Here is a 15,727-nt window from a genome sequence, read left to right as displayed (position 1 = left end):
ATTACAAAAGGAAAATGGATTTTGGAAGGCACAAGAGTGGTTCAGCAAATTACTACCCAAAGCACAGCACAAAACCCAATGCCAATGAGGGGGCACACTCAGAATTTTGGTCCTGAGGTGAGAAGTACCAGCTGTAATGAATGATGGCTGTACTTCAGAGCACCAAGTGGCAGCTGTGGCCCAGAGCTTTTCATCACAGATTCCAAAAGAGGAGAAATTAGTGTGTGCACATTTGGTAGAACAGCATCTAGTCATTTACTGTGGGGATGATAGCTCCTTAGCTTTTAAGGCAAAATATAATTGGGCACGCTTGGCCCTGGTCTTAAAAGGCAGCTTAGAAAATGTCCTAAGAGAGAGGCATTGTACATAGGAAAGCTTTTCATATGTATGAAACCTCTATAGAAACTCCTACAGCGTTCAGTGTCTTGTATTTGAAGCTGGGCCAAAGCTGTGGGCATCCTCACTTGACATCACTGATCAAGGACTGAAGAGCCACAGTAGAAAGAAGGGCAGGCACACTGGCCTCAGCGAACTTCCAGACACTCAGATTTAAGTTCTATTTTTCATACTGGAGGAGGGGCAGGAGCTCCATCACTCTGGAAGAAGGTGAGTCAAAGATAAATGCTATTAAGAGTAGTAATAATGGGTATGATTGCTCCCGCCAACCCCTGCTCAGCTCAAAGGTAATTAGAAAGAAAGACTTCTGGAACTTAACAGCATCACTCTTGCTTTTCAGACATTATTTTTTGATCATTTCTCCTGATCAGATGTACAAAGTCCCTCTGATAAATGCAAAGTGATTTTTTCGAATTAAAAGGTTTTGTTCTAGATCCAACTCAGCATACATTTTGTGTTAAAAAACACTGCCAAATTTTGTAACTTCATTTGAAAAAGAAAAAAAAAATCTTTCCTTAGTCTACAAATTTCTACATTCCCAGCACATCCTACACAGCCTGGCCAGACTAACACAACCTAATGAGGCTTAAAAGATACTGTTTGCATTTGTCCTGGAAGGACAATAGCACCAGAATGAACACTGCCTAAGGTTGCTGTTAGAAATATTTACAAATTATGCTACAAAAGGTGGACATGAGTTACTCAGACTAAGTAAACCCAGCAGTACAGGACATACCTCTTTTTAATCCATGAAATCACCTCCCTGAACAGTGCTCTTCAATGTCAGAGTCTATTGTCCAATGGATTACTTATTATCTAGACATTTAATGAGGATTTAATTACAAGCTTTTCTTTTTTGCATTTTAAGTCTATGATATTTCAAGGAGTTCTGCTCCAGTCTCTTCTCATCATGGTTTACACACTGTTGCATAATGCAACCTTATTAAAGATTACAATCTGCTGTAAAAGGCTTTCTTACGCCTGGAACTTCAGACAGAACCCAAGGAAGGCTGGCATCAGTTCAGCACAAAGTCAGACTATTTCCAGCAAGGCAAACTAAATAATTTTCTGTCCTAATTACTTTGGAGAAACTTGAATCTAGTCTCATGCCATCTCTCTGTGTAGTACTTCGCCATAACTGGAGACTCACCAGCACCCCTTGACCTGCTTAGTCGGAAGCTGAATCATAATTGATACCAAAACAGATATCAGAGGACAACGTTAGCCAGTTCACCACATTTCTCCTTCCTTCTCCTTGAAAAATCTTCAGCTGACTCATTAAGAAATTACTTCTAGAAATGAAATATGGAAGAGAAGCTCTATCCTAATTAAAAGAAGCACATGACCAGAAGGAGAATCATTTTGCACTGTCGGATCTGCTAAGCCAACCAGGCAAACATGTGCTCATACTCACGTGTTTCCTGCCCTGATGCTGAGTTTTCTCAGTACCACACGTTGCTATGAGGGTAAATAAACCTACCCCATGGCCAAGTCTTACCAACCTGTAGGCATGTCAGCTTAAAATCATCTCTTAATCTCATCTCTGAAGATTATAACCTCCTTCAATTCCAGATTTAAAAAAAAAAAAAAAAAAAACACTTTTGCTCCCTTGCAGAAGAATGCATTGTACCTAGAAGTAGGCCAAGACAAGAGCATTGCTTCCAAGGCCCTAACAGTTCAGGTGGGCACCCATCCAAATCTGCTCTGGATGCAAGTCAGCTCCAAAGCTGCAGAGAAACTGTTTTCCTGTTCCAGTTCAAATATGGACATAATCTCAAAATCTCTCTTGAGACAATGAACATACAGCTCAGATGAAATATGATTAAAAATACTGTTCTTCCTTCATCTCCTAGTTTAATTCTGAGTAGATGGTCCCACTTTTCCCTCTTGCAACACAACACCCAGCTCTGCTGTCAGTCCACGTAACATCGAACAAAAGCCATCTCCTTTTGCCAGCTGCTTTCTTCCAATTTCTTCACTTCCAACCCAGATTTAACACTTTAACAAAATATTCCATTTCCAGAGTCAGTTCCCACAGACAACCCACGTGAGTTTATGAATCAATGCACAGGACACTGAAGTTCAGAAGTTCCTTCTTTGTGCTCCTTTTCTGTGACCGTGCTCCATATTCTCAGCTGCAGTAACTGTATTGGAATGGTCACTCCCAAACTCATTAATCAGCCCCTCAAGTCATCCTGCAGGACAGCATTTTTTTCCTGCAAAATCCTGCTGCTAAGAAAGGCTGACCTGCACTAACCACACGTTTAAAACCAGCAGCCTTGCCTCTTTCTACCTCATATATATACCTTCACCAAAACCAAAAATAATCATCAGGAGAAAAGAAAAAGCTCTCTCCCTGGCACAACTCTTAGGGGGTGGCTCACACTGACCATGTGTTGTAGCCAAACACATATATGGGATGCCATATAGCTGTTCAGTTGCTGGGCACAGACCTCAGTTCTCCTTCACTCTCTCATACATACAATGGCTGCTCTGAAAGTAGTGCCTCCTATGGTATTTTGTTGGCCCAGGACATAAAAAGTGGATGTTGGTGGGATGGCAGCAGGGGCTGAACCTTCCTACCACTATCCTGCTCCATTTTGTTGTCGTATGACAGATGGCAGCAGTGGGACATGTCTGATAGAAGGGATCTAACACGGAAATCTGTATGCAGCAAAGGTGTGGAAATGAATTCCTCCCTGCAGAAATAACTGCACCTATTGACATTCATTGATGCTTGGTAAATGTTTATGGAGACCAAACACTGCAGCATGCAGGCTCTTCTTCATCACTGGCAAAAATGCATAGTTAACAGTGTTGGCTATGTTGAAAAATAGTATTTTGTAGCTGAGAATTTGCTCTATCAAAGAGTGTTATCGTGCTCTTTGTATCTATTGTAGTTTCCAGGGAAATAAATAGGAGGCATTAATTTCGGAGCAACCTACGTATTTGCAGCACACTGGCACTGCTAAGCAATCATTATTTGGGTGGTAGCTGCCTGCTCCTTTAATGTTATAGGGAAAACGACTTAGCCCAATTCCTGAGAAGCTTAAGAGTTCAGCATAACATATAAGAAACACTTTTTTTCCTACAACAATCTGCTCTTTGGCACAGCCTCAGAATACTTTACTGCCACGTCTTACTTTGAAATGGGTGGATGCCAAGAATGAGATAAGTGCAGACATCCATGACTGGGAAACACAAGTAGAAGGCCTTCTCCAGAGCCAACTGCAGCCCAGAGCAGACAAGTGCTTCAAAGGAAAAAAATCCCCCAAACTAAACAAACAAAGAAGAAGCAACAGTGAATTTGTCTCTCTGGATTCACCAAGCAGAAGCACAGCATTTACTTCTATAGATTAACAGGTTCTCCTTATTAAAAAAAAAAAGAAAGAAAGAAAAAAAAAAAGACTTCTGAAATATCCAACAAATTGAAATAAAGCTTTTGTTTCTTCAAAGCTTGAGAAGCCTGGCTCTGTGACTCTCACATATGAATGCCCACAACGTTACATGAAAGAGGAGATGATTCACTTTAGGCTGTTATCAATTCAATGAATGGAAATCTAGATTACAGCAGAGATCTGTCATGAGATATAACTGGTTTTAGAGGCCAGATTCATCTTCCACCGACTCCATTTGGTTTGGTCCTCCTTAAAAGTCTGCTAGCATTTTTTTACCATTTAGCTTCATCACTTTTTTCCACTACTACATGTTCTAAACAAGATGAAGAAAAAATGTCAGTGTGACCATAGTCTTCATTTGAAATCCCATAGTTTGTTATTCTTCCATTTCAAATAAGGAAGTGTTAATTTAAGCCAATTAGACACAATATATTGTGAATATCTTGTAAAACATTCCGGAAAGAACAAAAAAAGAATCCAACGAAGGGGAAAATAAATCACCAATTGTGAAATTAAATGAAGGCACAGCAAGAAGCTGACTATTTCAATTCAGCCCCAAACACTCTTGACACCATCAGGGAACCCAAGCTGACCCATCCTGCACACCGATCTCACCTGGTTACCTTGCCCAGGGGTGCCAGGCCAGCAGCTGGTCAAGAAAAGCCCAAAGAAAGAAAAAGACCAAAAGGCACAACTGTGGGAGCAATTCATTGACGAGGAAGACCTCAGAGAAGCAAGCAGGGAAACGCTCACACAGCAGAAATACAAAGCCAAGGTTTCAAGTAACCCCAAAAAGAAAGAACTGCAAATGAGAATAGCTGAGATCCCTGGTGTCTCTAACCTCAGGGAAGAAGATCACAAGGGAGCATGTTCCAACCTGGTAAGTCTTAATGAAACTGAAAATTACCTTTAAACAAGACTACAAGAGTAATTTGGCTGCTTTTCAGTTGCCTGCTCAGTTCACATTGTGATGTTTTGGCCACTTCCAACTCCTTGTTCCACACCTCCTTGTTTGCTACAATGCCCATCATTGCTATTGCAAAGGTTATATATCTATTTCTTTTTCACCGGGTGCCACAAACCTTTCCGAGTTCCCCATGTAACTGAACAAGATTTGCTTTTTGGACTGGATTACAGAGAGGGCAAATGCACATGGAATAGTGCAGAAAATCCACTGTGGCCTGTAGTATCTCTGAAAGGTTCAACATGACTTTCTGAAAGGTTGGTGTGGAGCTCGAGCACTTTGCTGGGCTGGGTACGGGTGAGGCTGGCGGAGGCATTGTGGTTTGTGTCATACAAGGGATCAAACATCAGGATCACAAACATTGTTGGTGATACTGCACAACAAGAGCAAGGGAGCACAGCAACATTTTTGTGGATGTGTGCAAAAATGAGCACTGCTGACATTTTAAATTTCAACCAACTTCAGCGGCCCCCAGCAGCACGGGGAGCAGCGATGAGCAGCAGCCCTCTGCCAGGGCTGGATCCCACACAGCGCCCGAAAGCGGAAGGAACGCTGATGGAGAGAGAACAGCAGAAGTGATGGAATGGGCTTTGTTGGAAGTTTCCACGTAAATGAGAATTTACCTTTGGCCTAAGACCAGGAATGAAAACCGTCAGTCCTAAAAGAATGTTTTGGCCAAAGCGACGTTCGGCTTAAAAGGGGGCTTTCGTGAGAGCTCGAGTGTTGTGGTCAGCCTGGCATCTGCTATCACATGTTTTACATTTTCTTTTCCTAATGATATTAAGCTCCCTGTAAGTACTGAAAGTAAGAGAGATTTACTCATTTTACCAATTTCTCCCATATGCTGTACAGAAGCATTAGCGCTGCTTGCCAACTTATTCCATTTTTTAAGTATTTTAGAGACTTAAAATGTACAATAATATAAACTATCCAACCCAAATTTCACTTAATCAGTATTTGTCTTCTCTTCCTGTGAGCTCCATTAGAAGGATCAACTGTCTTTTACAAAAGGTGGCATTTGGGATATCCTGAATATAGAAAACAACATGACAAGTATGGTGAAATATAATGGTACACACAGACTGCTGCAGGAAGCCTCTTTTTTCAAGTAGTTTCCATAAATCTTAATCCAGAAACGAGGACATTTTTTTTAATCTTTGACTTCTTTTCCAGAGAAAAGAGCAATGCATATTTGGGAAGGTAACTATGCGGAGGATTGAAAGTAGGAAATACAGCAATTTAGAGATACACTGCATGGCTGAGTCGTAGGTTTTACACTCTTTCAATGTGTGATTATTCTGTAACATGCTCAAAAAAGCAATTAAGCAGTAGTGAACCAAAGCAGCCACAAGTACCAAAGCAAGAACCTGATACTTGATAACAAAAACATTATTATTACATTCACTTTCATTTCTTATTTTTCCATCATACCAGCCCAAGCAATGGAACAATTCTCATTTTCAGAATCGGTGCACATTCTGAATATGACTGGGCTGTACTGCTGTAAGCAAAACAGGCAGAAAATAAACAAGAGAGGGCAATGTATGCACTTACACACCTCCGTTTCAAGAGAACCAGCTGTTTTTTGCAAGGAAGAAAAGTCATTCCTCTTGTCTGCAATTTGATTTCAGGAACACCGGAAGGAAAAAGCTTTGCGTTATCTATATTAAATGTTTGGTTGGTTCAGAAGCAAAACACAAATTAATTATCTGAAAAGCAATGTCTGCAAAGTGAGTAGAAGGCTTTTATTTTTCCTAAAGGAGTCTTGTTATATGAACTATCTCATTTCCTGATTAGCAAAGTAAAAGCATGAAATTATTCTCACCCTGGCTGGATCCCAGCTGGATCAAAGCATGGCGCAGAACATACGGCACCAGTTTCCTTGTTGAGAAAGTCCAGGAGAAATTCAAGCATCTACATCTCATCTCTTCTGATAAAGATATCAGCCCAAGAATGTAAAGACAGCTCTGGCTAAGCAATGTATACCTGTACAGTTGCCTGGAGAGCTTTGTAACCTGGTTTTGTTGCACCGTTACTCCTTCAGCACAAAGAGCACTGTTCTGCTTTGGAGCGCAGTCCAAGCCCAGCCCCAGAGGACGAGTCACCAATATTTATAACTCTCTTCTCTTCCCAGGTGCTACGGGTAACGTCGGTCCCATCCCCAGAAATCCCAGACCTCTGATGGGGGCCGAGGGGCACGGCTTGCACAGCAGCTCAGACACTGCTGAGGCCGTGTGTGTGCACGTGGGTGCAGGGAGCCCTGCGAGGAGCAGGACGTGGGTCAGGTGCTGAGTGCAGCTCCTAGCAGATAGATGTCACTGCAATGTCTGGCTTCAATGAACACAGAGGAAAGAACCCACGCTCACATTTTCTCAGTGCATACAGTCATTCCTGGAAGGCATCTCCTGCTCCAAGCCATAAAGTCACAGATCAAAACAAAACAAGTGGTTAGCCTGTTTTTATTCTAATGTGGAGATACGGCATCTGAGTGAGGGCTTAAGGCCATGACGGGTACTTGTGGGTAAATCAGCCCTCTCCCACCTCATGAAAGATACATTCAAATACACACTGACAGCCAAAATAGAAGAGCAAGTATTATTTTCTCACATCTCTTCTGTTTGGAACAAATAGAGCTCTCCTCCAAAAGTGTCTGAATAAATACTACAGTAAGGGTGAATTGATTGGTATCTTCCAAAGAGCAGTGTTAAGACAGACTTTCAAAAGAGATCAATAGGCACTGCTCTGTTAGTCACATTTTTGGCAGCTTGCCTATAACTGCAAATATATATATATTTTAGGAGCTCAATTCAGCAGCCAAACCATGTTACAGGCAGACAGTAAAGGCACATCTCACAGAATCACGAGTGCTCCTCCTACTAGAAGAGAGACTTTTACAGATAAGCCTGGCCAACCAACCAAACTGCACTTTACTGCTCACTGCAAGACCTCCCCTCCAAGCCCTCCAAGATAGCTGGGTCTTTTCCATTTCTCTTCCTCATTTTTTTTTTTTTAATTTTATTTTATAAGTGCTTTTCAGATTGATTGTCAATTGGATTAGACCACACTTAACCTGAAATGGGTTCATCACTCCCTGGTTTTAAGGTAAGAACCAACAGAACAGTGCAGAGCAGCACAGAGAGATCTGGAATCAGTCCTGCTGCTGGATTTGTTCTGAGGTCGGGGAAACAGGACTTCCACATCTTTTGTAAATCAGCAGGATGTATGCAGCTTGCTCCAAAAGTAACGCCTCCTGTTTATTTACAAAACTACTGCAGCTACAAAGAAAACAAGAGCACTTTGCTAAAGCAGCTTCAGCTACAGAACACTCCTTGTACAACATCCACTCTGTGTAGGGGGTCAACACAATAAAACGGAAGCATTACTTTGAGAGCAGCCCTCATATGGCAGATACAATCTGACTCCATCACCTTTCCACAGCTTCAGCTCCCTGCAAAAATACAGGCTTGGGCAAGTCTCACTCATGGCCAAAGAGGCAGCAGTGCAAGTAAATGCTTCAGAGTTTAAAATGTCACCTGTTGGTTCTGGCAGGTCCAAGAGCAGAAGAGGTTGCTGTGGAAACACAGGCTGTATTGCAGGAACACGAGGCAACACTTTCCATTCAAAGGTGAAGCAACTTGGATCAATAGTTGCCAGGTTTGGGGAGAGGGAAAATTTGTTATTTGTTCTCAGCCAGCCAGATTTTAATTTAGAAACAATGAAGCTAAAAGTGATGAAAGTATTTACATTCTATTTTGGACTGCTTCTCTCTCCTCAGAAGAAAAAGTAACGCATGGAAAGACTTTATTGTGCAGTCCGTATGTAGCACATCCATCTCTGTATTCCCACACACCAGTATCTCCATCTGATTATACTTTCATAATTAATGAAATTACTTTAATGCCAGTCATGTTCTCTGAGGAGTTAGTCCAGTAATTCTTCTGTAACCTTGCTTAACCTGTGCACCCACACTGGCCAACTTTACAGGAAAGAAGGACAGACTCTTTAGCAGTGTCTGTTGTGATGGGACAAGGGGAAGTAGTTTCAAGTGGGGAGATAAAGATTGGATATAAGGGAAAAGGTTTTTACAATAAGGATGGTGAAGCAGTGGCACAGGTTGCCCAGAGAGATGGTGGTGTCCCATCCCTGCAGGCAGCCAGGTGTCCCATCCCTGCAGACAGCCACGGTCAGGCTGGAGGGGCTCTGAGCACTGAAGGAGCTGTGGGTCTCCCTGTTCACTGAAGGGGAGTTGGACCAGATGGCCTTTAATGGTCCCTTCCACCTCAAACAATTCTATGATGCTATGAACTCCTATAGGAAAAAAATCAGTCAGAAATGTGCAAAATTTCATCCTTAGAATGAAGAGTTGAGTGGGACTCAGTTGCTGCTAAGAATCTCCAGCCCCCTTCTATAACCATCCCTTCTGCACCAGGATGGGGGGCCCCAGGGGCACTGCTGCACAGTGACAATCTCTGCCACTTCACTTTCCTTCCCCCTCAGAAAGCACAGTGTGAAGTTCCCCAGCAGCAGCTTCACCCTGTGGCTCCATCAGACACAATTCCCACACATTGCTATTTCCTCAAAAGAAAAGAATTCTTTCCAATTAATCTTTCTCACATAAAATGTATAGCTGGAAGGATTTTTCTGGAAACTTTCTATTAAGTAACCACTGGGTTTGAAAGACAAGATTTATTTTAGAAAAGGGAGGTGGGGCTCTACTTCAAGCATTTCATTGTGGAAGCACAGAGGAAAGTTGGAATTGTTTGGCACAAATCCACTTCTTTCATCCTTTCCTGTTTGACTTGATTTTATGGGGGAAAAGTACCTCTTCTAGGTTTTTGGCTATCCCCAAAGTGGCAAATTTACAAACCTACAACTCAACTTCATTACCTCTACTCTGCACCTGGAGACGTGAGGCCTTTGTGATTTGTGTCAGTGGAAGGCTGGGATGAGCTTATAGACAATGGTGTTACGATATCATGGTGTCACGATTGACGTTTTTGCTGAATAATTTTTATAAAAATCTAAAAAAAAATCAAGTCAATATTTTTTCATAAATTCTGATCATGAACACCACTGAGCAGCACAGGAGGAAAATCTTTTTGCTAAGTAAGGGGGCTGAGGATGCTCAGTACACACTAGCAAGCCTGAAGAGAAACATCAGAAACAGAAAATCCTTCTGAGCCATAGCAAATCCCAAGCTGGAGGGACCCGTAAGGATCACTGAAGTGCTGCTCACTGTAAATGCTTGAGCAGGGCAACGGTGCCAGAAAGATGTTTTAGAAAACTTCTCATTTAGGGCTGTTCTCAAAGCTGTGGGTGCAGCTAGCTGACGTGCAAACACAGACAGGCAGAAACTTCAGCTTACGTGGTTATACATGCATTCCTACACATCCAACTGGCTTAAGTATTTTTTTCCTGACCATCCCACTGTCATAATGAGACCCCATAAGTGCTTTCTGCAGAGCGCTGACCTCAGAGTCCCAGCAGCACTGGAGGCCACAGAATTCACCCAGGCAAAATCGCAGCAAAAGGAGCAAAAGACAGCCAGCTTATTTGTTGTCAGACCATTTTTTATCCATCCGGCAGCACACATAAATTCAGCGTTTATTACTGTGTTTGCAGTTGATCTGTACAAGATTGATTCTATGTCTAGTTCCAAACCTGCTTTTTCTTCCCCTCTTTTTTTTAATTGATCCAGACCACTTTTTGCACAGACCCTCCAGATATGCAGTATATGAACTTTTCCTCCCACCTTCTATTTTAGCACCAGATCTGGAAAACTCGTTGCAAAAACTTTTCTTTGGAATGTGGAGCTCTATGCATTCCTTAACAGCCTGACGAGGATATTCAAGCAAAGGAAGCGTGCATTACTGGTATCTATCTCTGCTATTGCTTAAAGCCTACCTTTTTCTTCTATTGCACATCAAGTCCCATGTTTTTCTTATTGCCTTCACTGAATAAGCAAGTCTACTGAAACCTGAAAACAAGCAGGAAAGATGTATGGATTTTTATCCGATTTTTAATTGGGTTCCCTTAAAAATCTGCAATTGTATCTGTTTCAAAATAACCGAGGCAGAGAAACATGGAAAAGCTCAGCTGTGAAGATACGGAGACTCTGGCTGCAGTTCATTCAGCTTCACGGGGTTCATCACAACAGTCTTTGGCTCTCCTCTCTTCTGTTTCCTCTCCACTAATGGACACTTTACCATTCAATTAGTGCCTCATGATCCAAATCCCATCAAAGTCAATAAAACTCTCTTCATTTATGTTAATGGGCTTTGGAACAATTCCTGAATTAGAACCAGAATCAAATAAAACACCCTTATGGAAAAGATGCACTGAGCTTTCACTTTAAAGCACAATCTGAAAACCTTCCTTCCAAAGGTTTTTACTTGCATCAAAGGAAATTTCATTATTGGCCAACTCATAAAAACAGCTGGACAGACCTCATTTCCCAGTCTGATTAAAGTGTGAAAACAAATCTCAATGCAGGCTCCGCTTCCCCATGAAAAACCTTCCCATGATGAGGGCAGCAAACCTGACCCTGAGGTTACATCCTCCTGAAGCTGTTCCTGCATTGCACAGGTCTGGAAGGCCTCCGCCCTGCTGGAAGATGGATTTGGCAATACAACCACCTTTAGAAGGTCCTGCCCCCAGACACTTGTTATTTCTCTGGCCCTAAAGCTCAGCACAGCTCAGTTGTACCAGCACTGCTGTCTGCTGGGCTGGGCTGAAGGAAACTTCCCCCATGTGATTAACTCAGGAAGGCTATTTAGCCAAGCAACATCCAAACCCGACCAAGAGGGATTAAGACAGGTGATGCTCTATGCAGTGGAACAGTCACCATTACATACAGCAGATAATAAAGCTGATTTTCTATCACCACTTTAACCAAATTAGCAAGAGAGAGAATCAGCTACTGCTGTAGCTCAGATCAGGGAGGAGGTTTCCTGCTCTGAGGCCATGGTCTGGTTGCTGCAGGAATTAACGAACCACACAACAGACAAAACTATGTTATGTAAACAGGGACATTAAGCCTTCTTTTGATATTTTTGGTCCGCCTTGGCAATGCCAGCTGAGCTGTACAATGCCACTGTATCACCTCGCACAGAGCAGCCTATTTAATTGACTGGCACATTAAACATTAAAGCAGTTTGCAAAGTTTGACCACAGAAATCACATTCAGAAGTCACATCAATCCAGTGCTGACTCTGCTGCAGGGTCACAGAATACCTCTTTACGTTCCTCAAAGCCCAAATAAAAGAAACAAATTCCTGTTGTCGATTTGGGCGGGGTGTTATTTCACACCAGCCCAGGCTGGCAGCACAGCAGACCAGGAGACAACTTCCCTAAGAGCAGCTTTGGCAGAATGCTAACAGAGATGAGACGTGTGGTGCTGCAGTCCCTCCTGGCTGCGGCCACGACCCCTTCCCATGGAATCAATCAGTGCAGCCCAGGAGGGGACAGTCTTGAGCTGTGGGCACGGCAGTGACACCAGCACGTGGCTCCAGAGCTCTGCTCCCACCTCCCTGCACTCACCCTGAGCCGTCACAGGAACCTGATGGTGAGATGCACCGAGTTCAGTTTGCTCTCGAGTGCAGTAATTGTTCCAGCCTTGTCCTGCAGATGCAATTGGGATAAATGAGGCCATGGCTTGTTGCTTCCTTCTCTCTTCTGGATGGACTTGTTGGAGGGTAATATTTGCTGAACAAGGATTTTGTTGTAAATAAGCAAAAAATAGCACTGTTTTCTGCCCATTCCTGCAGCACGGGCCTCTCATAAGCTATTCTTATTACCTCGGCACTCCAGTGCCAGGCTCAGCATCCCCCTGCTAACGCTGACCTGCTGCCTCTGGCTGTGCTCCCTTTGGCCTCTGTTGTTCCGCAGCCCTCCTTCTCACCACAGCACATGCAGGGACGTGGCCTCCTTGCTGCTTTCAGTGCCACACTCCTCCACAGGAACCACAGCACATTTTCTCCACTGAAGGAAATATTTCCAGCCACAAAAGGGCGAGCAGTGCAGTGCACCAGCTCCGTACGGTTGGGGAGGAGCGAGGCTTTCAGACAATCTGTGCAGCTCTGGAATCCCAACCCTTTAGCTATGGTGGATCACACTCACCACCCCTTGGCTGCAGTTTCAAAGATGGCCACTTGCTGTGCATTCCTCTGCAGAGGAACAATGCTGGGGAGGTCCCTGGCTCCATGGAGGGGATGAGAACTCATCACAAGGAGAAAGCTGCTTCCACACCCATGAGAAATACAAGAATTAGGACTAGTTGAGCCACTGCAGTGTGCTGCCCACTGCCACCGCCTTCATGTTTCTGTGCTTCCATGTCTCAAGAAGTGCCAAAAATTATAAATAGTATATTGGATTACCCTTATAGAGTGAGTCTATTCCCAGAATGAACCATATTGTTCTGTGGAGCTGTCCTCTGGAGTCGTGGCCAAATGCAGCAGGAACAGGAACAGAAAAATAGATCTCTTTATTGGGGACTAAGCCAGGTTCCTGGTGATATTCAAGCCATAATCAGTACCTGAAGGGTCTGAACCAAAGGAAGCTGCCTGCCCACTTCTGTCTCTCTACCTTGACCCCACTGCCACCACTTTATGAGGCTGAGAAGCACAGGCAGAGCCTCCTCACAGATGCTAAGGAAGCTGATGGAAAGCAGTTACAAAGCACCAGCAGGGCTGTATCAAACTTCAGGCAGCCTGCACCCTTCCTATGAGCAGTGCCAGCAATGATGAGGCTTGTCTCACTTTTAAGACAGAACAGCCATGGAGATACTCCCGAAAAGACTGAACAGGACTTCATTTAGCTCCCTTTGAGAAGGGCGGACAAAGGCCAGCAAGGCATCGCTGAGCCAAATGGGCTGTGCCATGACAAGATGCTCCACGTGTGTTTCCTTCACTGCATTCTGCTCCCTCAGGGCACTGCAGCATCACAGCAAGGCTGTAAGGTCACCTTCTCTTAATTGGAAGTAGTCAAAAGTGCAGCTCCGCCACGGTCCTCAATGCAATCTCAAAGCCTCTCTAAGCCAACATTTTGACAAAGTGTTCCAGCACCTTCTAATCCGTGCTGCCCTCCTTGAGTGCTAACAACTCCTCCATAAGACGGCCTGCAAGAGATTAGAACTGACTTACAGGAGGTCTGGGGTCGGTCTGTGTTGAGTATTCTTTCCAAGGATGCTTTAAAGCATCTCACAATTGGTCACCAATAGCCCATAACTCACTAAGCAGCCTTGTAAGAGATTCTGCCTCTTTTAATTAAGAATGCGATGTCCTAACAGAAAATCAAAACTTTGGGATTTAGAAAACTCCTTGCAAATGTCGGTGTTATATGAAGTCAAAGTAATGGAATTCACAGAAGAGATAAAAAGAGGATTAAATTTGACCTGATAGGTCTCTAATATTAGTGACAAATGATCTGAATATAAACAAATTTAAAATAAGAGCAAAAAACCAACAATTTCTCACAGTGGGATACCTAGGACATAGCATAGTACTTGCAAGCAGTGATTTGATATTTCAAAATTACATCCTTGGGTTAAAGATGACACAGAGTCCATTCTGCAAATGCACTATGAAAGGGTTACCTCAGCATGAACGTTTCCTAACTCCACGGGTTAAAGCAAACACCTCTTTGCAAAGGAAACAACATTGCCAGAAGCAGCTAAACCCTTCAAAGACCCAACTAGATTCATCATGGGTAAATTTCACGTTATTAACACCACATTTATTCAACAGCTCTGCCAGTGGTGCTGTGATTTCTACAGGCTTGCACAATAACACAAAAACGTCACCAACATTACATCAGCACGGTAATTCAGAGCCTGGAAGCCATTAGGCCTTCAGTGACCCAAACATCTGTGTAAGAACCCCCAGCACTTGCAGCTGAGCCTTTGACCCATCTGCCCTTCATGACCAAGGACTCTGAGAGCCCTCAGGATCACTTCTCCCAGTGCATTTTTGCTATTTCCAAGTATGTGAGCAAATCCCAAATATATGACTTTACCAAATCTCATTTGAATAGGGCATATGCAGTCTGAGTCTGTGCATCCTTCTGCTCCTCAGGAAGGAGTGTATCTCTTTACAAACCATGATAGCCTGTAATTCAGGCTGTCGGAGGAGGGCATGTCACCAAGAGAGTGTGAAAACATCTAATTACATAAGGCCAGGTCCTCAGCTAATGCAAAGTGACAGAGCTCCCAGAAGTCCATGGAGAAATGATGCCATGTATTAGCAAAGGTCTGGCTCAATATAACTGAATAGACCCAATGTCTGATTTGCACACCTACTGACAGATTGTTGGACTCAAGACCATCAGGATCTCAAAGAGGTCACTGGGGAGCTGGAAGATTGCATCAAAGAAAGCAAACTCCTGTTTGGCTGGATGCAAGTTTAGGATCAGCTATTCCCAAGCTACCAGATCAGTCTGTTGAACAGATACCCAGTTGGAGTTTTTCTCATGTTGCTTTCTCACATAATTTGGGTATTTTGGATTGAAGGGCTGGGTTTGGCATTTTGGCATCTAGGGAGTTTTCTATGAGAGCTGCTAGCGTTAGTGAGGTCAGAGGTAAGCTCAGGCAGGGACAGGAAGATCTGTGCTTCCCTTCAGCCCTACACATGGAATGTCCTCTCCACATGGCTTCCCCTAGGATAGCTCCAGCTGTGTGGGAGCAAAGAGGGGCAGATGCAGAAAGCAGAAAAATCTTTCTTGTTCCTGGCTCCATCCTCATAGAAGAAAGAGGCAGAAGAGCTGTCAGAATGAGCCTGCAAATTCAAGGCAGCTGGAACTGTCTCATCCTTGTGGCATGGGCAAGAGAAGGGTTTCTCCTGGTCTCTCCGCCTCACTTAATGCATCACCTCTCCTGTGGCAGGGATGTGGTGTGAGGCAGAAGGGGAAGAAACTTTAGCAGAGCTATTTCAGTTTTAGGAGCCTGCAGTTCTGCCCTTTTCCATCCAGCATGTGG

The sequence above is a fragment of the Meleagris gallopavo genome, chromosome 15, assembly GCF_000146605.3.
Source record: "Meleagris gallopavo isolate NT-WF06-2002-E0010 breed Aviagen turkey brand Nicholas breeding stock chromosome 15, Turkey_5.1, whole genome shotgun sequence".
Lineage (NCBI taxonomy): Eukaryota > Metazoa > Chordata > Aves > Galliformes > Phasianidae > Meleagris > Meleagris gallopavo.
Note: the sequence above shows the minus strand (reverse complement) of the source record.